This window comes from Eleutherodactylus coqui, chromosome 2, assembly GCF_035609145.1.
Source record: "Eleutherodactylus coqui strain aEleCoq1 chromosome 2, aEleCoq1.hap1, whole genome shotgun sequence".
In the NCBI taxonomy this organism is placed as follows: domain Eukaryota; kingdom Metazoa; phylum Chordata; class Amphibia; order Anura; family Eleutherodactylidae; genus Eleutherodactylus; species Eleutherodactylus coqui.
In genome coordinates this window covers 324,703,321-324,724,587 of record NC_089838.1, presented here as the reverse complement: position 1 = coordinate 324,724,587, position 21,267 = coordinate 324,703,321, and the positions used below count along the sequence as shown (strand labels likewise).

The following is a 21,267-nucleotide window of genomic DNA, read 5'->3' as shown; positions in this document are numbered from 1 at the left end:
AAACTTAAATCAATAAGATAAACCGCTTGATTTCTATCAATGCTTTTTCCCAACGCTCTTAAAATCGTAGTTTTCATTGCCCGAACCTTATCTTTATAGAGATAATAGTCTCCATTGAAAATGTGTATGTGTCAAAACTTTCGAATGTCCTTTTAATTTAGAGCGAATGCAATTATTTTTCTGACTTCTCTTTAAGGCGTATAAAAGATTCCGCTGTGAACAGGATTTGAACCTGTGCGGGAGACCCCATTGGATTTCAAGTCCAACGCCTTAACCACTCGGCCATCACAGCTGCATTTCCACCTGTTTGTTGGATTTTTTGGGGAAACAGCAGGTTTGGGGGTTTGACATGAAAAAAGTTCAAATCAGTAGGTTAAACTGCTTGATTTCTTTCAAAGCTTTTTTCCCCACATTCTTAAAACTTTAGTTTTCATTGGCTAGACCTTACCTAGCCAATTGTGAATGTGTGTGTGGTAGAGGTTTGGAATCTCTTTTAAATTTAGAGCAATTATTTCTCTGAAAGGACTTCTCTCAGAGCGTATAAAACATTCTGCTGTGAACAGGATTGTGAACCTATGCAGGGAGACCCCATTGGATTTCGAGTCCAACGCCTTAACCTCTCGGCCATCACAGCCCATTTTATCTCCACTCATCGGGTGCCTTTTGGATAGTATCGTTGGACAGATTGAAATAAAGCACTGCCCTAAGTGTGTCTAGCCCTTTTTTGCCACACAAAGTCATGAGAAAGTCCTCTTGCGTATGACTGTTGACTTACAGAGACAGGTGTGATGTAAGGTTCATGAGAAGGAGGACGGTTTTGGAAAACTAATGAGGTGTGTTTTGAAAAATACAGTTGAGCGACGTCTCTGAACTCAGGAGTAGCCCTAACTGTGTCTTAACCTTTTCTTCAACACACGGTCATGAGATAGGCCTCTTGCTTAAGGCTATTGTTTTACAGACAGAGACAGGTGTGGTGTGAGGTTCATGAGAAGAAGTAAGGCTTTGGGAAGTAAGGAGAAGCACTTTTTTAACAATTGACACTACGATATGAAAAAAACCTAAATCAATAAGATAAACCGCTTGATTTCTATCAATGCTTTTTCCCAACGCTCTTAAAATCGTAGTTTTCATTGTCCGAACCTTATCTTTATAGAGATAATAGTCTCCATTGAAAATGTGTATGTGTCAAAGCTTTCGAATGTCCTTTTAATTTAGAGCGAATGCAATTATTTCTCTGACTTCTCTTTAAGGTGTATAAAAGATTCCGCTGTGAACAGGATTTGAACCTGTGCGGGGAAACCCCATTGGATTTCAAGTCCAACGCCTTAACCACTCGGCCATCACAGCCCATTTTATCTCCACTCATCGGGTGCCTTTTGGATAGTATCGTTGGACAGATTGAAATAAAGCACTGCCCTAAGTATGTCTAGCCCTTTTTTGCCACACAAAGTCATGAGAAAGTCCTCTTGCGTATGAGTGTTGACTTACAGACAGAGACAGGTGTGATGTAAGGTTCATGAGAAGGAAGACGGTTTTGGAAAACTAATGAGGTGTGTTTTGGAGAATACAGTTGAGCGACGTCTCTGAACTCAGGAGTAGCCCAAACTGTGTCTTAACTTTTTCTTCAACACACGGTCATGAGATAGGCCTCTTGCTTAAGGTATTGTTTTACAGACAGAGACAGGTGTGGTGTGAGGTTCATGAGAAGAAGTAAGGCTTTGGGAAGTAAGGAGAAGCACTTTTTTAACAATTGACACTACGATATGAAAAAAACTTAAATCAATAAGATAAACCGCTTGATTTCTATCAATGCTTTTTCCCAACGCTCTTAAAATCTTAGTTTTCATTGTCCGAACCTTATCTTTATAGAGATAATAGTCTCCATTGAAAATGTGTATGTGTCAAAGCTTTCGAATGTCCTTTTAATTTAGAGCGAATGCAATTATTTCTCTGACTTCTCTTTAAGGTGTATAAAAGACTCCGCTGTGAACAGGATTTGGACCTGTGCGGGGAAACCCCATTGGATTTCAAGTCCAACGCCTTAACCACTCGGCCATCACAGCTGCATTTCCACCTGTTTGTTGGATTTTTTGGGGAAACAGCAGGTTTGGGGGTTTGACATGAAAAAAGTTCAAATCAGTAGGTTAAACTGCTTGATTTCTTTCAAAGCTTTTTTCCCCACATTCTTAAAACTTTAGTTTTCATTGGCTAGACCTTACCTTTATGGAGATTATAGTCTCCATTGTGAATGTGTGTGTGGTAGAGGTTTGGAATCTCTTTTAAATTTAGAGCAATTATTTCTCTGAAAGGACTTCTCTTCTCTCACAGCGTATAAAACATTCCGCTGTGAACAGGGTTTGAACCTATGCGGGGAGACCCCATTGGATTTCGAGTCTAACGCCTTAACCTCTCGGCCATTTTATCTCCACTCATCGGGTGCCTTTTGGATAGTATCGTTGGACAGATTGAAATAAAGCACTGCCCTAAGTGTGTCTAGCCCTTTTTTGCCACACAAAGTCATGAGAAAGTCCTCTTGCGTATGAGTGTTGACTTACAGACAGAGACAGGTGTGATGTAAGGTTCATGAGAAGGAAGACGGTTTTGGAAAACTAATGAGGTGTGTTTTGGAGAATACAGTTGAGCGACGTCTCTGAACTCAGGAGTAGCCCAAACTGTGTCTTAACTTTTTCTTCAACACACGGTCATGAGATAGGCCTCTTGCTTAAGGTATTGTTTTACAGACAGAGACAGGTGTGGTGTGAGGTTCATGAGAAGAAGTAAGGCTTTGGGAAGTAAGGAGAAGCACTTTTTTAATAATTGACACTACGATATGAAAAAAACTTAAATCAATAAGATAAACCGCTTGATTTCTATCAATGCTTTTTCCCAACGCTCTTAAAATCTTAGTTTTCATTGTCCGAACCTTATCTTTATAGAGATAATAGTCTCCATTGAAAATGTGTATGTGTCAAAGCTTTCGAATGTCCTTTTAATTTAGAGCGAATGCAATTATTTCTCTGACTTCTCTTTAAGGTGTATAAAAGATTCCGCTGTGAACAGGATTTGAACCTGTGCGGGGAAACCCCATTGGATTTCAAGTCCAACGCCTTAACCACTCGGCCATCACAGCCCATTTTATCTCCACTCATCGGGTGCCTTTTGGATAGTATCGTTGGACAGATTGAAATAAAGCACTGCCCTAAGTATGTCTAGCCCTTTTTTGCCACACAAAGTCATGAGAAAGTCCTCTTGCGTATGAGTGTTGACTTACAGACAGAGACAGGTGTGATGTAAGGTTCATGAGAAGGAAGACGGTTTTGGAAAACTAATGAGGTGTGTTTTGGAGAATACAGTTGAGCGACGTCTCTGAACTCAGGAGTAGCCCAAACTGTGTCTTAACTTTTTCTTCAACACACGGTCATGAGATAGGCCTCTTGCTTAAGGTATTGTTTTACAGACAGAGACAGGTGTGGTGTGAGGTTCATGAGAAGAAGTAAGGCTTTGGGAAGTAAGGAGAAGCACTTTTTTAACAATTGACACTACGATATGAAAAAAACTTAAATCAATAAGATAAACCGCTTGATTTCTATCAATGCTTTTTCCCAACGCTCTTAAAATCTTAGTTTTCATTGTCCGAACCTTATCTTTATAGAGATAATAGTCTCCATTGAAAATGTGTATGTGTCAAAGCTTTCGAATGTCCTTTTAATTTAGAGCGAATGCAATTATTTCTCTGACTTCTCTTTAAGGTGTATAAAAGATTCCGCTGTGAACAGGATTTGGACCTGTGCGGGGAAACCCCATTGGATTTCAAGTCCAACGCCTTAACCACTCGGCCATCACAGCTGCATTTCCACCTGTTTGTTGGATTTTTTGGGGAAACAGCAGGTTTGGGGGTTTGACATGAAAAAAGTTCAAATCAGTAGGTTAAACTGCTTGATTTCTTTCAAAGCTTTTTTCCCCACATTCTTAAAACTTTAGTTTTCATTGGCTAGACCTTACCTTTATGGAGATTATAGTCTCCATTGTGAATGTGTGTGTGGTAGAGGTTTGGAATCTCTTTTAAATTTAGAGCAATTATTTCTCTGAAAGGACTTCTCTTCTCTCACAGCGTATAAAACATTCCGCTGTGAACAGGATTTGAACCTATGCGGGGAGACCCCATTGGATTTCGAGTCCAACGCCTTAACCTCTCGGCCATCACAGCCCATTTTATCTCCACTCATCGGGTGCCTTTTGGATAGTATCGTTGGACAGATTGAAATAAAGCACTGCCCTAAGTGTGTCTAGCCCTTTTTTGCCACACAAAGTCATGAGAAAGTCCTCTTGCGTATGAGTGTTGACTTACAGACAGAGACAGGTGTGATGTAAGGTTCATGAGAAGGAAGACGGTTTTGGAAAACTAATGAGGTGTGTTTTGGAGAATACAGTTGAGCGACGTCTCTGAACTCAGGAGTAGCCCAAACTGTGTCTTAACTTTTTCTTCAACACACGGTCATGAGATAGGCCTCTTGCTTAAGGTATTGTTTTACAGACAGAGACAGGTGTGGTGTGAGGTTCATGAGAAGAAGTAAGGCTTTGGGAAGTAAGGAGAAGCACTTTTTTAACAATTGACACTACGATATGAAAAAAACTTAAATCAATAAGATAAACCGCTTGATTTCTATCAATGCTTTTTCCCAACGCTCTTAAAATCTTAGTTTTCATTGTCCGAACCTTATCTTTATAGAGATAATAGTCTCCATTGAAAATGTGTATGTGTCAAAGCTTTCGAATGTCCTTTTAATTTAGAGCGAATGCAATTATTTCTCTGACTTCTCTTTAAGGTGTATAAAAGATTCCGCTGTGAACAGGATTTGAACCCCCATTGGATTTCAAGTCCAACGCCTTAACCACTCGGCCATCACAGCTGCATTTCCACCTGTTTGTTGGATTTTTTGGGGAAACAGCAGGTTTGGGGGTTTGACATGAAAAAAGTTCAAATCAGTAGGTTAAACTGCTTGATTTCTTTCAAAGCTTTTTTTCCCCACATTCTTAAAACTTTAGTTTTCATTGGCTAGACCTTACCTTTATGGAGATTATAGTCTCCATTGTGAATGTGTGTGTGGTAGAGGTTTGGAATCTCTTTTAAATTTAGAGCAATTATTTCTCTGAAAGGACTTCTCTTCTCTCAGAGCGTATAAAACATTCCGCTGTGAACAGGATTTGAACCTATGCGGGGAGACCCCATTGGATTTTGAGTCCAACGCCTTAACCTCTCGGCCATCACAGCCCATTTTATCTCCACTCATCGGGTGCCTTTTGGATAGTATCGTTGGACAGATTGAAATAAAGCACTGCCCTAAGTGTGTCTAGCCCTTTTTTGCCACACAAAGTCATGAGAAAGTCCTCTTGCGTATGAGTGTTGACTTACAGACAGAGACAGGTGTGATGTAAGGTTCATGAGAAGAAAGACGGTTTTGGAAAACTAATGAGGTGTGTTTTGGAGAATACAGTTGAGCGACGTCTCTGAACTCAGGAGTAGCCCTAACTGTGTCTTAACTTTTTCTTCAACACACGGTCATGAGATAGGCCTCTTGCTTAAGGTATCGTTTTACAGACAGAGACAGGTGTGGTGTGAGGTTCATGAGAAGGAAGACGGTTTTGGAAAACTAATGAGGTGTGTTTTGGAGAATACAGTTGAGCGACGTCTCTGAACTCAGGAGTAGCCCAAACTGTGTCTTAACTTTTTCTTCAACACACGGTCATGAGATAGGCCTCTTGCTTAAGGTATTGTTTTACAGACAGAGACAGGTGTGGTGTGAGGTTCATGAGAAGAAGTAAGGCTTTGGGAAGTAAGGAGAAGCACTTTTTTAACAATTGACACTACGATATGAAAAAAACTTAAATCAATAAGATAAACCGCTTGATTTCTATCAATGCTTTTTCCCAACGCTCTTAAAATCTTAGTTTTCATTGTCCGAACCTTATCTTTATAGAGATAATAGTCTCCATTGAAAATGTGTATGTGTCAAAGCTTTCGAATGTCCTTTTAATTTAGAGCGAATGCAATTATTTCTCTGACTTCTCTTTAAGGTGTATAAAAGATTCCGCTGTGAACAGGATTTGGACCTATGCGGGGAAACCCCATTGGATTTCAAGTCCAACGCCTTAACCACTCGGCCATCACAGCTGCATTTCCACCTGTTTGTTGGATTTTTTGGGGAAACAGCAGGTTTGGGGGTTTGACATGAAAAAAGTTCAAATCAGTAGGTTAAACTGCTTGATTTCTTTCAAAGCTTTTTTCCCCACATTCTTAAAACTTTAGTTTTCATTGGCTAGACCTTACCTTTATGGAGATTATAGTCTCCATTGTGAATGTGTGTGTGGTAGAGGTTTGGAATCTCTTTTAAATTTAGAGCAATTATTTCTCTGAAAGGACTTCTCTTCTCTCACAGCGTATAAAACATTCCGCTGTGAACAGGATTTGAACCTATGCGGGGAGACCCCATTGGATTTCGAGTCCAACGCCTTAACCTCTTGGCCATCACAGCCCATTTTATCTCCACTCATCGGGTGCCTTTTGGATAGTATCGTTGGACAGATTGAAATAAAGCACTGCCCTAAGTGTGTCTAGCCCTTTTTTGCCACACAAAGTCATGAGAAAGTCCTCTTGCGTGTGAGTGTTGACTTACAGACAGAGACAGGTGTGATGTAAGGTTCATGAGAAGGAAGACGGTTTTGGAAAACTAATGAGGTGTGTTTTGGAGAATACAGTTGAGCGACGTCTCTGAACTCAGGAGTAGCCCTAACTGTGTCTTAACTTTTTCTTCAACACACGGTCATGAGATAGGCCTCTTGCTTAAGGTATTGTTTTACAGACAGAGACAGGTGTGGTGTGAGGTTCATGAGAAGAAGTAAGGCTTTGGGAAGTAAGGAGAAGCACTTTTTTAATAATTGACACTACGATATGAAAAAAACTTAAATCAATAAGATAAACCGCTTGATTTCTATCAATGCTTTTTCCCAACGCTCTTAAAATCTTAGTTTTCATTGTCCGAACCTTATCTTTATAGAGATAATAGTCTCCATTGAAAATGTGTATGTGTCAAAGCTTTCGAATGTCCTTTTAATTTAGAGCGAATGCAATTATTTCTCTGACTTCTCTTTAAGGTGTATAAAAGATTCCGCTGTGAACAGGATTTGAACCTGTGCGGGGAAACCCCATTGGATTTCAAGTCCAACGCCTTAACCACTCGGCCATCACAGCTGCATTTCCACCTGTTTGTTGGATTTTTTGGGGAAACAGCAGGTTTGGGGGTTTGACATGAAAAAAGTTCAAATCAGTAGGTTAAACTGCTTGATTTCTTTCAAAGCTTTTTTTCCCCACATTCTTAAAACTTTAGTTTTCATTGGCTAGACCTTACCTTTATGGAGATTATAGTCTCCATTGTGAATGTGTGTGTGGTAGAGGTTTGGAATCTCTTTTAAATTTAGAGCAATTATTTCTCTGAAAGGACTTCTCTTCTCTCAGAGCGTATAAAACATTCCGCTGTGAACAGGATTTGAACCTATGCGGGGAGACCCCATTGGATTTCGAGTCCAACGCCTTAACCTCTCGGCCATCACAGCCCATTTTATCTCCACTCATCGGGTGCCTTTTGGATAGTATCGTTGGACAGATTGAAATAAAGCACTGCCCTAAGTATGTCTAGCCCTTTTTTGCCACACAAAGTCATGAGAAAGTCCTCTTGCGTATGAGTGTTGACTTACAGACAGAGACAGGTGTGATGTAAGGTTCATGAGAAGGAAGACGGTTTTGGACAACTAATGAGGTGTGTTTTGGAGAATACAGTTGAGCGACGTCTCTGAACTCAGGAGTAGCCCTAACTGTGTCTTAACTTTTTCTTCAACACACGGTCATGAGATAGGCCTCTTGCTTAAGGTATCATTTTACAGACAGAGACAGGTGTGGTGTGAGGTTCATGAGAAGAAGTAAGGCTTTGGGAAGTAAGGAGAAGCCCTTTTTTAACAATTGACACTACGATATGAAAAAAACTTAAATCAATAAGATAAACCGCTTGATTTCTATCAATGCTTTTTCCCAACGCTCTTAAAATCTTAGTTTTCATTGTCCGAACCTTATCTTTATAGAGATAATAGTCTCCATTGAAAATGTGTATGTGTCAAAGCTTTCGAATGTCCTTTTAATTTAGAGCGAATGCAATTATTTCTCTGACTTCTCTTTAAGGTGTATAAAAGATTCCGCTGTGAACAGGATTTGAACCTGTGCGGGGAAACCCCATTGGATTTCAAGTCCAACGCCTTAACCACTCGGCCATCACAGCTGCATTTCCACCTGTTTGTTGGATTTTTTGGGGAAACAGCAGGTTTGGGGGTTTGACATGAAAAGAGTTCAAATCAGTAGGTTAAACTGCTTGATTTCTTTCAAAGCTTTTTTTTCCCCACATTCTTAAAACTTTAGTTTTCATTGGCTAGACCTTACCTTTATGGAGATTATAGTCTCCATTGTGAATGTGTGTGTGGTAGAGGTTTGGAATCTCTTTTAAATTTAGAGCAATTATTTCTCTGAAAGGACTTCTCTTCTCTCAGAGCGTATAAAACATTCCGCTGTGAACAGGATTTGAACCTATGCGGGGAGATCCCATTGGATTTCGAGTCCAACGCCTTAACCTCTCGGCCATCACAGCCCATTTTATCTCCACTCATCGGGTGCCTTTTGGATAGTATCGTTGGACAGATTGAAATAAAGCACTGCCCTAAGTGTGTCTAGCCCTTTTTTGCCACACAAAGTCATGAGAAAGTCCTCTTGCGTATGAGTGTTGACTTACAGACAGAGACAGGTGTGATGTAAGGTTCATGAGAAGAAAGACGGTTTTGGAAAACTAATGAGGTGTGTTTTGGAGAATACAGTTGAGCGACGTCTCTGAACTCAGGAGTAGCCCTAACTGTGTCTTAACTTTTTCTTCAACACACGGTCATGAGATAGGCCTCTTGCTTAAGGTATCGTTTTACAGACAGAGACAGGTGTGGTGTGAGGTTCATGAGAAGAAGTAAGGCTTTGGGAAGTAAGGAGAAGCCCTTTTTTAACAATTGACACTACGATATGAAAAAAACTTAAATCAATAAGATAAACCGCTTGATTTCTATCAATGCTTTTTCCCAACGCTCTTAAAATCTTAGTTTTCATTGTCCGAACCTTATCTTTATAGAGATAATAGTCTCCATTGAAAATGTGTATGTGTCAAAGCTTTCGAATGTCCTTTTAATTTAGAGTGAATGCAATTATTTCTCTGACTTCTCTTTAAGGCGTATAAAAGATTCCGCTGTGAACAGGATTTGAACCTGTGCAGGGAAACCCCATTGGATTTCAAGTCCAACGCCTTAACCACTCGGCCATCACAGCTGCATTTCCACCTGTTTGTTGGATTTTTTGGGGAAACAGCAGGTTTGGGGGTTTGACATGAAAAAAGTTCAAATCAGTAGGTTAAACTGCTTGATTTCTTTCAAAGCTTTTTTTTCCCCACATTCTTAAAACTTTAGTTTTCATTGGCTAGACCTTACCTTTATGGAGATTATAGTCTCCATTGTGAATGTGTGTGTGGTAGAGAATTGGAATCTCTTTTAAATTTAGAGCAATTATTTCTCTGAAAGGACTTCTCTTCTCTCAGAGCGTATAAAACATTCCGCTGTGAACAGGATTTGAACCTATGCGGGGAGATCCCATTGGATTTCGAGCTATCACAGCCCATTTTATCTCCACTCATCAGGTGCCTTTTGGATAGTATCGTTGGACAGATTGAAATAAAGCACTGCCCTAAGTGTGTCTAGCCCTTTTTTGCCACACAAAGTCATGAGAAAGTCCTCTTGCGTATGACTGTTGACTTACAGACAGAGACAGGTGTGATGTAAGGTTCATGAGAAGGAAGACGGTTTTGGAAAACTAATGAGGTGTGTTTTGGAGAATACAGTTGAGCGACGTCTCTGAACTCAGGAGTAGCCCTAACTGTGTCTTAACTTTTTCTTCAACACACGGTCATGAGATAGGCCTCTTGCTTAAGGTATCGTTTTACAGACAGAGACAGGTGTGGTGTGAGGTTCATGAGAAGAAGTAAGGCTTTGGGAAGTAAGGAGAAGCACTTTTTTAACAATTGACACTACGATATGAAAAAAACTTAAATCAATAAGATAAACCGCTTGATTTCTATCAATGCTTTTTCCCAACGCTCTTAAAATCTTAGTTTTCATTGTCCGAACCTTATCTTTATAGAGATAATAGTCTCCATTGAAAATGTGTATGTGTCAAAGCTTTCGAATGTCCTTTTAATTTAGAGCGAATGCAATTATTTCTCTGACTTCTCTTTAAGGTGTATAAAAGATTCCGCTGTGAACAGGTTTTGGACCTATGCGGGGAAACCCCATTGGATTTCAAGTCCAACGCCTTAACCACTCGGCCATCACAGCTGCATTTCCACCTGTTTGTTGGATTTTTTGGGGAAACAGCAGGTTTGGGGGTTTGACATGAAAAAAGTTCAAATCAGTAGGTTAAACTGCTTGATTTCTTTCAAAGCTTTTTTCCCCACATTCTTAAAACTTTAGTTTTCATTGGCTAGACCTTACCTAGCCAATTGTGAATGTGTGTGTGGTAGAGGTTTGGAATCTCTTTTAAATTTAGAGCAATTATTTCTCTGAAAGGACTTCTCTCAGAGCGTATAAAACATTCCGCTGTGAACAGGATTTGAACCTATGCAGGGAGACCCCATTGGATTTCGAGTCCAACGCCTTAACCTCTCGGCCATCACAGCCCATTTTATCTCCACTCATCGGGTGCCTTTTGGATAGTATCGTTGGACAGATTGAAATAAAGCACTGCCCTAAGTGTGTCTAGCCCTTTTTTGCCACACAAAGTCATGAGAAAGTCCTCTTGCGTATGACTGTTGACTTACAGAGACAGGTGTGATGTAAGGTTCATGAGAAGGAGGACGGTTTTGGAAAACTAATGAGGTGTGTTTTGAAAAATACAGTTGAGCGACGTCTCTGAACTCAGGAGTAGCCCTAACTGTGTCTTAACCTTTTCTTCAACACACGGTCATGAGATAGGCCTCTTGCTTAAGGCTATTGTTTTACAGACAGAGACAGGTGTGGTGTGAGGTTCATGAGAAGAAGTAAGGCTTTGGGAAGTAAGGAGAAGCACTTTTTTAACAATTGACACTACGATATGAAAAAAACCTAAATCAATAAGATAAACCGCTTGATTTCTATCAATGCTTTTTCCCAACGCTCTTAAAATCGTAGTTTTCATTGCCCGAACCTTATCTTTATAGAGATAATAGTCTCCATTGAAAATGTGTATGTGTCAAAGCTTTCGAATGTCCTTTTAATTTAGAGCGAATGCAATTATTTCTCTGACTTCTCTTTAAGGTGTATAAAAGATTCCGCTGTGAACAGGATTTGAACCTGTGCGGGGAAACCCTATTGGATTTCAAGTCCAACGCCTTAACCACTCGGCCATCACAGCTGCATTTCCACCTGTTTGTTGGATTTTTTGGGGAAACAGCAGGTTTGGGGGTTTGACATGAAAAAAGTTCAAATCAGTAGGTTAAACTGCTTGATTTCTTTCAAAGCTTTTTTTCCCCACATTCTTAAAACTTTAGTTTTCATTGGCTAGACCTTACCTTTATGGAGATTATAGTCTCCATTGTGAATGTGTGTGTGGTAGAGGTTTGGAATCTCTTTTAAATTTAGAGCAATTATTTCTCTGAAAGGACTTCTCTTCTCTCAGAGCGTATAAAACATTCCGCTGTGAACAGGATTTGAACCTATGCGGGGAGACCCCATTGGATTTTGAGTCCAACGCCTTAACCTCTCGGCCATCACAGCCCATTTTATCTCCACTCATCGGGTGCCTTTTGGATAGTATCGTTGGACAGATTGAAATAAAGCACTGCCCTAAGTGTGTCTAGCCCTTTTTTGCCACACAAAGTCATGAGAAAGTCCTCTTGCGTATGAGTGTTGACTTACAGACAGAGACAGGTGTGATGTAAGGTTCATGAGAAGGAAGACGGTTTTGGAAAACTAATGAGGTGTGTTTTGGAGAATACAGTTGAGCGACGTCTCTGAACTCAGGAGTAGCCCAAACTGTGTCTTAACTTTTTCTTCAACACACGGTCATGAGATAGGCCTCTTGCTTAAGGTATTGTTTTACAGACAGAGACAGGTGTGGTGTGAGGTTCATGAGAAGAAGTAAGGCTTTGGGAAGTAAGGAGAAGCACTTTTTTAACAATTGACACTACGATATGAAAAAAACCTAAATCAATAAGATAAACCGCTTGATTTCTATCAATGCTTTTTCCCAACGCTCTTAAAATCGTAGTTTTCATTGCCCGAACCTTATCTTTATAGAGATAATAGTCTCCATTGAAAATGTGTATGTGTCAAAGCTTTCGAATGTCCTTTTAATTTAGAGCGAATGCAATTATTTCTCTGACTTCTCTTTAAGGTGTATAAAAGATTCCGCTGTGAACAGGATTTGAACCTGTGCGGGGAAACCCCATTGGATTTCAAGTCCAACGCCTTAACCACTCGGCCATCACAGCTGCATTTCCACCTGTTTGTTGGATTTTTTGGGGAAACAGCAGGTTTGGGGGTTTGACATGAAAAAAGTTCAAATCAGTAGGTTAAACTGCTTGATTTCTTTCAAAGCTTTTTTTCCCCACATTCTTAAAACTTTAGTTTTCATTGGCTAGACCTTACCTTTATGGAGATTATAGTCTCCATTGTGAATGTGTGTGTGGTAGAGGTTTGGAATCTCTTTTAAATTTAGAGCAATTATTTCTCTGAAAGGACTTCTCTTCTCTCAGAGCGTATAAAACATTCCGCTGTGAACAGGATTTGAACCTATGCGGGGAGACCCCATTGGATTTTGAGTCCAACGCCTTAACCTCTCGGCCATCACAGCCCATTTTATCTCCACTCATCGGGTGCCTTTTGGATAGTATCGTTGGACAGATTGAAATAAAGCACTGCCCTAAGTGTGTCTAGCCCTTTTTTGCCACACAAAGTCATGAGAAAGTCCTCTTGCGTATGACTGTTGACTTACAGACAGAGACAGGTGTGATGTAAGGTTCATGAGAAGGAAGACGGTTTTGGAAAACTAATGAGGTGTGTTTTGGAGAATACAGTTGAGCGACGTCTCTGAACTCAGGAGTAGCCCTAACTGTGTCTTAACTTTTTCTTCAACACACGGTCATGAGATAGGCCTCTTGCTTAAGGTATTGTTTTACAGACAGAGACAGGTGTGGTGTGAGGTTCATGAGAAGAAGTAAGGCTTTGGGAAGTAAGGAGAAGCACTTTTTTAATAATTGACACTACGATATGAAAAAAACTTAAATCAATAAGATAAACCGCTTGATTTCTATCAATGCTTTTTCCCAACGCTCTTAAAATCTTAGTTTTCATTGTCCGAACCTTATCTTTATAGAGATAATAGTCTCCATTGAAAATGTGTATGTGTCAAAGCTTTCGAATGTCCTTTTAATTTAGAGCGAATGCAATTATTTCTCTGACTTCTCTTTAAGGTGTATAAAAGATTCCGCTGTGAACAGGATTTGAACCTGTGCGGGGAAACCCCATTGGATTTCAAGTCCAACGCCTTAACCACTCGGCCATCACAGCTGCATTTCCACCTGTTTGTTGGATTTTTTGGGGAAACAGCAGGTTTGGGGGTTTGACATGAAAAAAGTTCAAATCAGTAGGTTAAACTGCTTAATTTCTTTCAAAGCTTTTTTTTCCCCACATTCTTAAAACTTTAGTTTTCATTGGCTAGACCTTACCTTTATGGAGATTATAGTCTCCATTGTGAATGTGTGTGTGGTAGAGGTTTGGAATCTCTTTTAAATTTAGAGCAATTATTTCTCTGAAAGGACTTCTCTTCTCTCAGAGCGTATAAAACATTCCGCTGTGAACAGGATTTGAACCTATGCGGGGAGACCCCATTGGATTTCGAGTCCAACGCCTTAACCTCTCGGCCATCACAGCCCATTTTATCTCCACTCATCGGGTGCCTTTTGGATAGTATCGTTGGACAGATTGAAATAAAGCACTGCCCTAAGTATGTCTAGCCCTTTTTTGCCACACAAAGTCATGAGAAAGTCCTCTTGCGTATGAGTGTTGACTTACAGACAGAGACAGGTGTGATGTAAGGTTCATGAGAAGGAAGACGGTTTTGGAAAACTAATGAGGTGTGTTTTGGAGAATACAGTTGAGCGACGTCTCTGAACTCAGGAGTAGCCCTAACTGTGTCTTAACTTTTTCTTCAACACACGGTCATGAGATAGGCCTCTTGCTTAAGGTATCGTTTTACAGACAGAGACAGGTGTGGTGTGAGGTTCATGAGAAGAAGTAAGGCTTTGGGAAGTAAGGAGAAGCCCTTTTTTAACAATTGACACTACGATATGAAAAAAACTTAAATCAATAAGATAAACCGCTTGATTTCTATCAATGCTTTTTCCCAACGCTCTTAAAATCTTAGTTTTCATTGTCCGAACCTTATCTTTATAGAGATAATAGTCTCCATTGAAAATGTGTATGTGTCAAAGCTTTCGAATGTCCTTTTAATTTAGAGCGAATGCAATTATTTCTCTGACTTCTCTTTAAGGTGTATAAAAGATTCCGCTGTGAACAGGATTTGAACCTGTGCGGGGAAACCCCATTGGATTTCAAGTCCAACGCCTTAACCACTCGGCCATCACAGCTGCATTTCCACCTGTTTGTTGGATTTTTTGGGGAAACAGCAGGTTTGGGGGTTTGACATGAAAAAAGTTCAAATCAGTAGGTTAAACTGCTTGATTTCTTTCAAAGCTTTTTTCCCCACATTCTTAAAACTTTAGTTTTCATTGGCTAGACCTTACCTTTATGTGAATGTGTGTGTGGTAGAGGTTTGGAATCTCTTTTAAATTTAGAGCAATTATTTCTCTGAAAGGACTTCTCTCAGAGCGTATAAAACATTCCGCTGTGAACAGGATTTGAACCTATGCAAGGAGACCCCATTGGATTTCGAGTCCAACGCCTTAACCTCTCGGCCATCACAGCCCATTTTATCTCCACTCATCGGGTGCCTTTTGGATAGTATCGTTGGACAGATTGAAATAAAGCACTGCCCTAAGTGTGTCTAGCCCTTTTTTGCCACACAAAGTCATGAGAAAGTCCTCTTGCGTATGACTGTTGACTTACAGAGACAGGTGTGATGTAAGGTTCATGAGAAGGAGGACGGTTTTGGAAAACTAATGAGGTGTGTTTTGAAAAATACAGTTGAGCGACGTCTCTGAACTCAGGAGTAGCCCTAACTGTGTCTTAACCTTTTCTTCAACACACGGTCATGAGATAGGCCTCTTGCTTAAGGCTATTGTTTTACAGACAGAGACAGGTGTGGTGTGAGGTTCATGAGAAGAAGTAAGGCTTTGGGAAGTAAGGAGAAGCACTTTTTTAAAAATTGACACTACGATATGAAAAAAACCTAAATCAATAGGATAAACCGCTTGATTTCTATCAATGCTTTTTCCCAACGCTCTTAAAATCGTAGTTTTCATTGCCCGAACCTTATCTTTATAGAGATAATAGTCTCCATTGAAAATGTGTATGTGTCAAAGCTTTCGAATGTCCTTTTAATTTAGAGCGAATGCAATTATTTCTCTGACTTCTCTTTAAGGTGTATAAAAGATTCCGCTGTGAACAGGATTTGAACCTGTGCGGGGAAACCCCATTGGATTTCAAGTCCAACGCCTTAACCACTCGGCCATCACAGCTGCATTTCCACCTGTTTGTTGGATTTTTTGGGGAAACAGCAGGTTTGGGGGTTTGACATGAAAAAAGTTCAAATCAGTAGGTTAAACTGCTTGATTTCTTTCAAAGCTTTTTTTCCCCACATTCTTAAAACTTTAGTTTTCATTGGCTAGACCTTACCTTTATGGAGATTATAGTCTCCATTGTGAATGTGTGTGTGGTAGAGGTTTGGAATCTCTTTTAAATTTAGAGCAATTATTTCTCTGAAAGGACTTCTCTCAGAGCGTATAAAACATTCTGCTGTAAACAGGATTTGAACCTATGCGGGGAGGTCCCATTGGATTTACGAGTCCAACGCCTTAACCTCTCGGCCATCACAGCCCATTTTATCTCCACTCATCGGGTGCCTTTTGGATAGTATCGTTGGACAGATTGAAATAAAGCACTGCCCTAAGTGTGTCTAGCCCTTTTTTGCCACACAAAGTCATGAGAAAGTCCTCTTGCGTATGAGTGTTGACTTACAGACAGAGACAGGTGTGATGTAAGGTTCATGAGAAGGAAGACGGTTTTGGAAAACTAATGAGGTGTGTTTTGGAGAATACAGTTGAGCGACGTCTCTGAACTCAGGAGTAGCCCTAACTGTGTCTTAACTTTTTCTTCAACACACGGTCATGAGATAGGCCTCTTGCTTAAGGTATCGTTTTACAGACAGAGACAGGTGTGGTGTGAGGTTCATGAGAAGAAGTAAGGCTTTGGGAAGTAAGGAGAAGCCCTTTTTTAACAATTGACACTACGATATGAAAAAAACTTAAATCAATAAGATAAACCGCTTGATTTCTATCAATGCTTTTTCCCAACGCTCTTAAAATCGTAGTTTTCATTGCCCGAACCTTATCTTTATAGAGATAATAGTCTCCATTGAAAATGTGTATGTGTCAAAACTTTCGAATGTCCTTTTAATTTAGAGCGAATGCAATTATTTTTCTGACTTCTCTTTAAGGCGTATAAAAGATTCCGCTGTGAACAGGATTTGAACCTGTGCGGGAGACCCCATTGGATTTCAAGTCCAACGCCTTAACCACTCGGCCATCACAGCTGCATTTCCACCTGTTTGTTGGATTTTTTGGGGAAACAGCAGGTTTGGGGGTTTGACATGAAAAAAGTTCAAATCAGTAGGTTAAACTGCTTGATTTCTTTCAAAGCTTTTTTCCCCACATTCTTAAAACTTTAGTTTTCATTGGCTAGACCTTACCTAGCCAATTGTGAATGTGTGTGTGGTAGAGGTTTGGAATCTCTTTTAAATTTAGAGCAATTATTTCTCTGAAAGGACTTCTCTCAGAGCGTATAAAACATTCTGCTGTGAACAGGATTGTGAACCTATGCAGGGAGACCCCATTGGATTTCGAGTCCAACGCCTTAACCTCTCGGCCATCACAGCCCATTTTATCTCCACTCATCGGGTGCCTTTTGGATAGTATCGTTGGACAGATTGAAATAAAGCACTGCCCTAAGTGTGTCTAGCCCTTTTTTGCCACACAAAGTCATGAGAAAGTCCTCTTGCGTATGACTGTTGACTTACAGAGACAGGTGTGATGTAAGGTTCATGAGAAGGAGGACGGTTTTGGAAAACTAATGAGGTGTGTTTTGAAAAATACAGTTGAGCGACGTCTCTGAACTCAGGAGTAGCCCAAACTGTGTCTTAACTTTTTCTTCAACACACGGTCATGAGATAGGCCTCTTGCTTAAGGTATTGTTTTACAGACAGAGACAGGTGTGGTGTGAGGTTCATGAGAAGAAGTAAGGCTTTGGGAAGTAAGGAGAAGCACTTTTTTAACAATTGACACTACGATATGAAAAAAACTTAAATCAATAAGATAAACCGCTTGATTTCTATCAATGCTTTTTCCCAACGCTCTTAAAATCTTAGTTTTCATTGTCCGAACCTTATCTTTATAGAGATAATAGTCTCCATTGAAAATGTGTATGTGTCAAAGCTTTCGAATGTCCTTTTAATTTAGAGCGAATGCAATTATTTCTCTGACTTCTCTTTAAGGTGTATAAAAGATTCCGCTGTGAACAGGATTTGGACCTATGCGGGGAAACCCCATTGGATTTCAAGTCCAACGCCTTAACCACTCGGCCATCACAGCTGCATTTCCACCTGTTTGTTGGATTTTTTGGGGAAACAGCAGGTTTGGGGGTTTGACATGAAAAAAGTTCAAATCAGTAGGTTAAACTGCTTGATTTCTTTCAAAGCTTTTTTCCCCACATTCTTAAAACTTTAGTTTTCATTGGCTAGACCTTACCTTTATGGAGATTATAGTCTCCATTGTGAATGTGTGTGTGGTAGAGGTTTGGAATCTCTTTTAAATTTAGAGCAATTATTTCTCTGAAAGGACTTCTCTTCTCTCACAGCGTATAAAACATTCCGCTGTGAACAGGATTTGAACCTATGCGGGGAGACCCCATTGGATTTTGAGTCCAACGCCTTAACCTCTCGGCCATCACAGCCCATTTTATCTCCACTCATCGGGTGCCTTTTGGATAGTATCGTTGGACAGATTGAAATAAAGCACTGCCCTAAGTGTGTCTAGCCCTTTTTTGCCACACAAAGTCATGAGAAAGTCCTCTTGCGTATGACTGTTGACTTACAGACAGAGACAGGTGTGATGTAAGGTTCATGAGAAGGAAGACGGTTTTGGAAAACTAATGAGGTGTGTTTTGGAGAATACAGTTAAGCGACGTCTCTGAACTCAGGAGTAGCCCTAACTGTGTCTTAACTTTTTCTTCAACACACGGTCATGAGATAGGCCTCTTGCTTAAGGTATTGTTTTACAGACAGAGACAGGTGTGGTGTGAGGTTCATGAGAAGAAGTAAGGCTTTGGGAAGTAAGGAGAAGCACTTTTTTAATAATTGACACTACGATATGAAAAAAACTTAAATCAATAAGATAAACCGCTTGATTTCTATCAATGCTTTTTCCCAACGCTCTTAAAATCTTAGTTTTCATTGTCCGAACCTTATCTTTATAGAGATAATAGTCTCCATTGAAAATGTGTATGTGTCAAAGCTTTCGAATGTCCTTTTAATTTAGAGCGAATGCAATTATTTCTCTGACTTCTCTTTAAGGTGTATAAAAGATTCCGCTGTGAACAGGATTTGAACCTGTGCGGGGAAACCCCATTGGATTTCAAGTCCAACGCCTTAACCACTCGGCCATCACAGCTGCATTTCCACCTGTTTGTTGGATTTTTTGGGGAAACAGCAGGTTTGGGGGTTTGACATGAAAAAAGTTCAAATCAGTAGGTTAAACTGCTTGATTTCTTTCAAAGCTTTTTTTTCCCCATATTCTTAAAACTTTAGTTTTCATTGGCTAGACCTTACCTTTATGGAGATTATAGTCTCCATTGTGAATGTGTGTGTGGTAGAGGTTTGGAATCTCTTTTAAATTTAGAGCAATTATTTCTCTGAAAGGACTTCTCTTCTCTCAGAGCGTATAAAACATTCCGCTGTGAACAGGATTTGAACCTATGCGGGGAGACCCCATTGGATTTCGAGTCCAACGCCTTAACCTCTCGGCCATCACAGCCCATTTTATCTCCACTCATCGGGTGCCTTTTGGATAGTATCGTTGGACAGATTGAAATAAAGCACTGCCCTAAGTATGTCTAGCCCTTTTTTGCCACACAAAGTCATGAGAAAGTCCTCTTGCGTATGAGTGTTGACTTACAGACAGAGACAGGTGTGATGTAAGGTTCATGAGAAGGAAGACGGTTTTGGACAACTAATGAGGTGTGTTTTGGAGAATACAGTTGAGCGACGTCTCTGAACTCAGGAGTAGCCCTAACTGTGTCTTAACTTTTTCTTCAACACACGGTCATGAGATAGGCCTCTTGCTTAAGGTATCGTTTTACAGACAGAGACAGGTGTGGTGTGAGGTTCATGAGAAGAAGTAAGGCTTTGGGAAGTAAGGAGAAGCCCTTTTTTAACAATTGACACTACGATATGAAAAAAACTTAAATCAATAAGATAAACCGCTTGATTTCTATCAATGCTTTTTCCCAACGCTCTTAAAATCTTAGTTTTCATTGTCCGAACCTTATCTTTATAGAGATAATAGTCTCCATTGAAAATGTGTATGTGTCAAAGCTTTCGAATGTCCTTTTAATTTAGAGCGAATGCAATTATTTCTCTGACTTCTCTTTAAGGTGTATAAAAGATTCCGCTGTGAACAGGATTTGAACCTGTGCGGGGAAACCCCATTGGATTTCAAGTCCAACGCCTTAACCACTCGGCCATCACAGCTGCATTTCCACCTGTTTGTTGGATTTTTTGGGGAAACAGCAGGTTTGGGGGTTTGACATGAAAAAAGTTCAAATCAGTAGGTTAAACTGCTTGATTTCTTTCAAAGCTTTTTTCCCCACATTCTTAAAACTTTAGTTTTCATTGGCTAGACCTTACCTTTATGTGAATGTGTGTGTGGTAGAGGTTTGGAATCTCTTTTAAATTTAGAGCAATTATTTCTCTGAAAGGACTTCTCTCAGAGCGTATAAAACATTCTGCTGTGAACAGGATTTGAACCTATGCAAGGAGACCCCATTGGATTTCGAGTCCAACGCCTTAACCTCTCGGCCATCACAGCCCATTTTATCTCCACTCATCGGGTGCCTTTTGGATAGTATCGTTGGACAGATTGAAATAAAGCACTGCCCTAAGTGTGTCTAGCCCTTTTTTGCCACACAAAGTCATGAGAAAGTCCTCTTGCGTATGACTGTTGACTTACAGAGACAGGTGTGATGTAAGGTTCATGAGAAGGAGGACGGTTTTGGAAAACTAATGAGGTGTGTTTTGAAAAATACAGTTGAGCGACGTCTCTGAACTCAGGAGTAGCCCTAACTGTGTCTTAACCTTTTCTTCAACACACGGTCATGAGATAGGCCTCTTGCTTAAGGCTATTGTTTTACAGACAGAGACAGGTGTGGTGTGAGGTTCATGAGAAGAAGTAAGGCTTTGGGAAGTAAGGAGAAGCACTTTTTTAACAATTGACACTACGATATGAAAAAAACCTAAATCAATAAGATAAACCGCTTGATTTCTATCAATGCTTTTTCCCAACGCTCTTAAAATCGTAGTTTTCATTGCCCGAACCTTATCTTTATAGAGATAATAGTCTCCATTGAAAATGTGTATGTGTCAAAGCTTTCGAATGTCCTTTTAATTTAGAGCGAATGCAATTATTTCTCTGACTTCTCTTTAAGGTGTATAAAAGATTCCGCTGTGAACAGGATTTGAACCTGTGCGGGGAAACCCCATTGGATTTCAAGTCCAACGCCTTAACCACTCGGCCATCACAGCTGCATTTCCACCTGTTTGTTGGATTTTTTGGGGAAACAGCAGGTTTGGGGGTTTGACATGAAAAAAGTTCAAATCAGTAGGTTAAACTGCTTGATTTCTTTCAAAGCTTTTTTTCCCCACATTCTTAAAAC

General features: G+C 40.0%; 37 non-coding genes across 37 annotated transcripts; all 37 read right to left on the bottom strand.

Annotated features, from left to right (window-relative positions):
- Positions 1-211: 211 nt before the first annotated feature.
- Positions 212-292, bottom strand: TRNAS-UGA (transfer RNA serine (anticodon UGA)). Its single transcript has one exon. It is a non-coding gene; the product is annotated as a tRNA-Ser (tRNA).
- A 259-nt stretch (positions 293-551) lies between these two features.
- On the bottom strand, positions 552-634 carry TRNAS-CGA (transfer RNA serine (anticodon CGA)). The gene has a single exon. It is a non-coding gene; the product is annotated as a tRNA-Ser (tRNA).
- Positions 635-1,265: 631 nt separating this feature from the next.
- On the bottom strand, positions 1,266-1,347 carry TRNAS-UGA (transfer RNA serine (anticodon UGA)). The gene has a single exon. It is a non-coding gene; the product is annotated as a tRNA-Ser (tRNA).
- Positions 1,348-1,981: 634 nt separating this feature from the next.
- On the bottom strand, positions 1,982-2,063 carry TRNAS-UGA (transfer RNA serine (anticodon UGA)). Its single transcript has one exon. It is a non-coding gene; the product is annotated as a tRNA-Ser (tRNA).
- Positions 2,064-3,048: 985 nt separating this feature from the next.
- On the bottom strand, positions 3,049-3,130 carry TRNAS-UGA (transfer RNA serine (anticodon UGA)). The gene has a single exon. It is a non-coding gene; the product is annotated as a tRNA-Ser (tRNA).
- A 634-nt stretch (positions 3,131-3,764) lies between these two features.
- On the bottom strand, positions 3,765-3,846 carry TRNAS-UGA (transfer RNA serine (anticodon UGA)). The gene has a single exon. It is a non-coding gene; the product is annotated as a tRNA-Ser (tRNA).
- A 279-nt stretch (positions 3,847-4,125) lies between these two features.
- TRNAS-CGA (transfer RNA serine (anticodon CGA)) lies at positions 4,126-4,207 on the bottom strand. The gene has a single exon. It is a non-coding gene; the product is annotated as a tRNA-Ser (tRNA).
- Positions 4,208-4,841: 634 nt separating this feature from the next.
- TRNAS-UGA (transfer RNA serine (anticodon UGA)) lies at positions 4,842-4,910 on the bottom strand. The gene has a single exon. It is a non-coding gene; the product is annotated as a tRNA-Ser (tRNA).
- Positions 4,911-5,190: 280 nt separating this feature from the next.
- On the bottom strand, positions 5,191-5,272 carry TRNAL-CAA (transfer RNA leucine (anticodon CAA)). The gene has a single exon. It is a non-coding gene; the product is annotated as a tRNA-Leu (tRNA).
- Positions 5,273-6,090: 818 nt separating this feature from the next.
- TRNAS-UGA (transfer RNA serine (anticodon UGA)) lies at positions 6,091-6,172 on the bottom strand. The gene has a single exon. It is a non-coding gene; the product is annotated as a tRNA-Ser (tRNA).
- A 279-nt stretch (positions 6,173-6,451) lies between these two features.
- TRNAS-CGA (transfer RNA serine (anticodon CGA)) lies at positions 6,452-6,533 on the bottom strand. Its single transcript has one exon. It is a non-coding gene; the product is annotated as a tRNA-Ser (tRNA).
- A 634-nt stretch (positions 6,534-7,167) lies between these two features.
- Positions 7,168-7,249, bottom strand: TRNAS-UGA (transfer RNA serine (anticodon UGA)). The gene has a single exon. It is a non-coding gene; the product is annotated as a tRNA-Ser (tRNA).
- A 280-nt stretch (positions 7,250-7,529) lies between these two features.
- TRNAS-CGA (transfer RNA serine (anticodon CGA)) lies at positions 7,530-7,611 on the bottom strand. Its single transcript has one exon. It is a non-coding gene; the product is annotated as a tRNA-Ser (tRNA).
- Positions 7,612-8,245: 634 nt separating this feature from the next.
- On the bottom strand, positions 8,246-8,327 carry TRNAS-UGA (transfer RNA serine (anticodon UGA)). Its single transcript has one exon. It is a non-coding gene; the product is annotated as a tRNA-Ser (tRNA).
- Positions 8,328-8,608: 281 nt separating this feature from the next.
- TRNAS-CGA (transfer RNA serine (anticodon CGA)) lies at positions 8,609-8,690 on the bottom strand. Its single transcript has one exon. It is a non-coding gene; the product is annotated as a tRNA-Ser (tRNA).
- A 634-nt stretch (positions 8,691-9,324) lies between these two features.
- On the bottom strand, positions 9,325-9,406 carry TRNAS-UGA (transfer RNA serine (anticodon UGA)). Its single transcript has one exon. It is a non-coding gene; the product is annotated as a tRNA-Ser (tRNA).
- Positions 9,407-10,382: 976 nt separating this feature from the next.
- TRNAS-UGA (transfer RNA serine (anticodon UGA)) lies at positions 10,383-10,464 on the bottom strand. Its single transcript has one exon. It is a non-coding gene; the product is annotated as a tRNA-Ser (tRNA).
- A 259-nt stretch (positions 10,465-10,723) lies between these two features.
- TRNAS-CGA (transfer RNA serine (anticodon CGA)) lies at positions 10,724-10,805 on the bottom strand. The gene has a single exon. It is a non-coding gene; the product is annotated as a tRNA-Ser (tRNA).
- A 631-nt stretch (positions 10,806-11,436) lies between these two features.
- Positions 11,437-11,518, bottom strand: TRNAS-UGA (transfer RNA serine (anticodon UGA)). Its single transcript has one exon. It is a non-coding gene; the product is annotated as a tRNA-Ser (tRNA).
- Positions 11,519-11,798: 280 nt separating this feature from the next.
- On the bottom strand, positions 11,799-11,880 carry TRNAL-CAA (transfer RNA leucine (anticodon CAA)). Its single transcript has one exon. It is a non-coding gene; the product is annotated as a tRNA-Leu (tRNA).
- Positions 11,881-12,514: 634 nt separating this feature from the next.
- Positions 12,515-12,596, bottom strand: TRNAS-UGA (transfer RNA serine (anticodon UGA)). The gene has a single exon. It is a non-coding gene; the product is annotated as a tRNA-Ser (tRNA).
- A 280-nt stretch (positions 12,597-12,876) lies between these two features.
- TRNAL-CAA (transfer RNA leucine (anticodon CAA)) lies at positions 12,877-12,958 on the bottom strand. The gene has a single exon. It is a non-coding gene; the product is annotated as a tRNA-Leu (tRNA).
- A 634-nt stretch (positions 12,959-13,592) lies between these two features.
- On the bottom strand, positions 13,593-13,674 carry TRNAS-UGA (transfer RNA serine (anticodon UGA)). The gene has a single exon. It is a non-coding gene; the product is annotated as a tRNA-Ser (tRNA).
- A 281-nt stretch (positions 13,675-13,955) lies between these two features.
- TRNAS-CGA (transfer RNA serine (anticodon CGA)) lies at positions 13,956-14,037 on the bottom strand. The gene has a single exon. It is a non-coding gene; the product is annotated as a tRNA-Ser (tRNA).
- A 634-nt stretch (positions 14,038-14,671) lies between these two features.
- TRNAS-UGA (transfer RNA serine (anticodon UGA)) lies at positions 14,672-14,753 on the bottom strand. Its single transcript has one exon. It is a non-coding gene; the product is annotated as a tRNA-Ser (tRNA).
- A 255-nt stretch (positions 14,754-15,008) lies between these two features.
- On the bottom strand, positions 15,009-15,090 carry TRNAS-CGA (transfer RNA serine (anticodon CGA)). Its single transcript has one exon. It is a non-coding gene; the product is annotated as a tRNA-Ser (tRNA).
- Positions 15,091-15,721: 631 nt separating this feature from the next.
- Positions 15,722-15,803, bottom strand: TRNAS-UGA (transfer RNA serine (anticodon UGA)). Its single transcript has one exon. It is a non-coding gene; the product is annotated as a tRNA-Ser (tRNA).
- Positions 15,804-16,078: 275 nt separating this feature from the next.
- TRNAT-CGU (transfer RNA threonine (anticodon CGU)) lies at positions 16,079-16,161 on the bottom strand. Its single transcript has one exon. It is a non-coding gene; the product is annotated as a tRNA-Thr (tRNA).
- Positions 16,162-16,795: 634 nt separating this feature from the next.
- TRNAS-UGA (transfer RNA serine (anticodon UGA)) lies at positions 16,796-16,876 on the bottom strand. The gene has a single exon. It is a non-coding gene; the product is annotated as a tRNA-Ser (tRNA).
- Positions 16,877-17,135: 259 nt separating this feature from the next.
- Positions 17,136-17,218, bottom strand: TRNAS-CGA (transfer RNA serine (anticodon CGA)). Its single transcript has one exon. It is a non-coding gene; the product is annotated as a tRNA-Ser (tRNA).
- A 630-nt stretch (positions 17,219-17,848) lies between these two features.
- Positions 17,849-17,930, bottom strand: TRNAS-UGA (transfer RNA serine (anticodon UGA)). Its single transcript has one exon. It is a non-coding gene; the product is annotated as a tRNA-Ser (tRNA).
- A 279-nt stretch (positions 17,931-18,209) lies between these two features.
- TRNAL-CAA (transfer RNA leucine (anticodon CAA)) lies at positions 18,210-18,291 on the bottom strand. Its single transcript has one exon. It is a non-coding gene; the product is annotated as a tRNA-Leu (tRNA).
- Positions 18,292-18,925: 634 nt separating this feature from the next.
- TRNAS-UGA (transfer RNA serine (anticodon UGA)) lies at positions 18,926-19,007 on the bottom strand. The gene has a single exon. It is a non-coding gene; the product is annotated as a tRNA-Ser (tRNA).
- A 281-nt stretch (positions 19,008-19,288) lies between these two features.
- Positions 19,289-19,370, bottom strand: TRNAS-CGA (transfer RNA serine (anticodon CGA)). The gene has a single exon. It is a non-coding gene; the product is annotated as a tRNA-Ser (tRNA).
- A 634-nt stretch (positions 19,371-20,004) lies between these two features.
- On the bottom strand, positions 20,005-20,086 carry TRNAS-UGA (transfer RNA serine (anticodon UGA)). The gene has a single exon. It is a non-coding gene; the product is annotated as a tRNA-Ser (tRNA).
- A 255-nt stretch (positions 20,087-20,341) lies between these two features.
- TRNAS-CGA (transfer RNA serine (anticodon CGA)) lies at positions 20,342-20,423 on the bottom strand. Its single transcript has one exon. It is a non-coding gene; the product is annotated as a tRNA-Ser (tRNA).
- A 631-nt stretch (positions 20,424-21,054) lies between these two features.
- Positions 21,055-21,136, bottom strand: TRNAS-UGA (transfer RNA serine (anticodon UGA)). Its single transcript has one exon. It is a non-coding gene; the product is annotated as a tRNA-Ser (tRNA).
- Positions 21,137-21,267: the final 131 nt, after the last annotated feature.